This window comes from Cebus imitator, unplaced genomic scaffold (assembly GCF_001604975.1).
Source record: "Cebus imitator isolate Cc_AM_T3 unplaced genomic scaffold, Cebus_imitator-1.0 Scaffold879, whole genome shotgun sequence".
In the NCBI taxonomy this organism is placed as follows: domain Eukaryota; kingdom Metazoa; phylum Chordata; class Mammalia; order Primates; family Cebidae; genus Cebus; species Cebus imitator.
In genome coordinates, this window is record NW_016108194.1 from 123792 (window position 1) to 127199 (window position 3408).

Sequence of the window (3408 nt, forward strand, 5' to 3'; positions counted from 1 at the left end):
CTGCAACCCGCCCCCCCCGCTTCAGGTTCAAAAGATTATCTTGCCTCAGCATCCCAAGTAGCTGGGATTACAGGCGCCTGCCACCACACCTGGCTTTTTTGTTGTTGTTGTTTGTGAAGACAGATATATATATATATCTCCCAAAGGAATATAAATCATTCTATTAGAAAGATACACGTACATGTATGTTCATTGCAGCACTATCCACTATAGCAAAGACATAGAATCAACCCAAATGCTCATCGATGATAGACCAGATAAAGAAAATGTGGCACATAGACACCGTGGAATACTATGAAGCCATCAAAAAGAAGAAGAGCATGTCCTTTGCAGGGACATGGATAGAGCTGGAAGCCATTATCTTCTAGGTGTGTTTTATCAGAAAAACGTAGCAGCCTCCTGGTTGGGTGCCCGCTGACCTCGAACGATCTGTTGTCACCACATGCTTTGTTTGACTGCCTTCAATCTGGGCTCGTTTTCATGTTTTCTTCCTTCATTCCTTTCCTGATGTATTCACCCACTCCATGCAATTAAAAGAAACTGGGAGGCTCTCATCTTATAAAATTCCCAATAATAGGACATTCCGCCTACTTCCCCAAAGCATCTCTGTAGGTTTGAGAAGTTGTGCGGACAGCCCTACATGTTTAGGTTACACACACCCATCTACTCTGTGCATTTTTTTTTCCACAAACCACATAATCAATATAGGATTCTTGAAATCTTATGAAACAGAGGGAAACAGATCTAAGAAAACCCTATGAAACCTGATTTTGTGTTACATAATGCCGGGAAATGGAATGTTGGAAGTGAGGCTTGCCAAACAGTCATCATTTTGGGGCAGTATTTTGAAGTTCGGGAAACAGAAAAATACACACATCTCCTCGCCTGTGATTATTTGATGGACAAATGGTTTATTAGGACATACTGAGAGAAGCTAAAACAACAACATCGACAACAACAAGGAGTTTCTGTAAAGATTTCAAGGCAGGTGTCTTGAATTGCAATCATATTATAATTCAATACGTTTTTGTAAAACAGCAATGAACAAATAAGCATCTTTTAAACTCTCTTATCTCTTTGATTTCATTGTTTTACTTTGAATAAAATTAACCAAGTTTTGATGAAAATGAACCTTTCCAAAAACAGGGTCCAGAAATGTGTATCTATTTCTTCAAGTGCTGCATTTTAAGTGAGTGGCCAGCCAAGAGCAAAAGCAAAAGGTCATTTAGTTGTCTAACTTGTAATTTTAATTTTGTTTTGTGTATTTTTGAGACAGGGTCTCCCTCTGTCACCAAGGCTGGAGTGCAGTAGCGCGATCACAGCTCACTGCAGCATCAAACTTCTGGGCTTGGGAGTAGCTGGAACCACACCTGGCTAATTTTTTTCTTATTATTATTTTCTGTAGAGATAGGGTCTTGCTATGATTCCAAGGCTGGTCTGCAACTCCTGAGGTCAAGTGATGTACCTCGTCCTCCCAAAAGTGCTGGGATTATAGGGATGAGCCACCATGCCCAGCCCTATAACTTTTTAAATAGGTTTTCTTGTGTACAGCATGACTGTATGAGATACATATACCGTAAAAGGGTTACTAGAGTGAAACAAATTAACATGTCTATCATCTCACATACTTACAAATATTTTTTCTCCTCTGTAGCAAGAGCAGCTATGATCTACTTATTTAGCAAAAATCTTGAATATAACACACTATTTCATTTTGCTTTTTTAAAATGTTTTATTTTTTATTTTCATAGGTTTTGGAAGAACAGGTTGTATTTGGTTACATGAGGAAGTTCTTCAGTGGTGATTTGTGAGATTCTGGTGCATCCATCACCTGAGCAGTGTACACTGCACCCAGTTTGTGGCCTTTTATCCTTCACCCCCTTCTCACCCTTTCCCTGAGTCCTCAAAGTCCATTGTGTCATTCTTCTGCCTTCGCATCCTCATAGCTTAGCTCCCACTTATGAGTGGGAACATACGATGTTTGATTTTCCACTCTTGAGTGACTACACTTAGAATGACAGTATCCAATCCCATCCAGGCTGCTGAAAATGCCATTAATTCATTCCTTTTTATGGCTGAGTAGTATTCCGTCATATATACATATATACACACACACACCCCGGAGTTTCTTTATTCACTTCGTTGACTGATGGACATTTGGGCTGGTTTCAGGTTTCATATTTTTGCAATTGCAAATTGTGAATACAACACACTATTATTCACTACAGTCCTCAAGCTACGCATCACATCTTCAGACTTTTTTATCCTATATATCTGCTACTTTTTATCCTCTATAAAAAAAACTACCTCACAGGGAAAACAGGCTAAGCAGGTGTCTTGATTGTATAAAAAAGAAGCATGATAGAAGTCCAGTTCCCCAGTGTTCCGTAGTTGTTTGTCGTGTGTAGTGAAGCAGGTGTGAAGTATTTCAGTCCTAACTTTGATCCATCAGTGGTGATGATAATGGGTACATTTACTTTTTCCCCTTGTATAACTTGATGTTAGCACGAGCACATTCCTGCAGAAACAAGAAAACAAACACCATCCCATTTGTTGAGGACACACTTCACTCCATCTGCAAGAACAAACACAGACTGCTTTTTCCTTCTCACATGTAAGAGAATTTCTCTTCACTGTCTGATCTAGCCATCTGAGTAGGTGGTTAGGATCCTAACACCATCTCATGGTGGTTTTTTTGTTTATTTGCTTGTTTGTTTTGTTTTTTTGAGATGGAGTGTTGCTCTGTCTCTCAGGCTAGATGGAGTGCAGTGACACGGTCTCGGCTCACTGCACCCTCTGCCTCCTGGGTTCAAGCGATTCTCCTGCCTCAGCCTCCCGAGTAGCTGGAACTACAGGCAGACGCTATCATGCCGGCTAATTTTTGTATTTTTTGTAGAGATGGGGTTTTATCATGTTGGCCAATCTGGTCTCGAACTCCTAACCTCAGGTGATCCACCCATCTCAGCCTCCCAAAGTTCTGGGACTACGGGCGTGAGCCACCTTGCCTGGCCCCAGTAGTAGTTTTGATTTGCATTTCAGTGACAATTAGTGATGTTAGGCACATTTTTGTACATCTGCTGGCCATTTTTATGTTTTCTTTGGTAAAATATTTAGGTCTTTTGCCCATTTTTTAATCGGTTACTTGGGGTTTCATTTGTTTGTTTTTGCCTATTGAGTTGTACAAATTCCCTACATGTTTTAGATATTAACCCTTTATCTGATAATGTGGTTTGCAAATATTTTCTCCCAATCCTCAGGCTACCTTTTCATTTTGTTGATTCTTTCCCGGGCTGTGCAGAAGCTTTTTAGTTTGATGTAGCTCTGCTTATTTGTTTTTGCTTTTATTGCCCATGCTGTTGGCATGATATTCAAAAAATGCTTGCCGAGGTCAATGTCAAAGAGCTTATC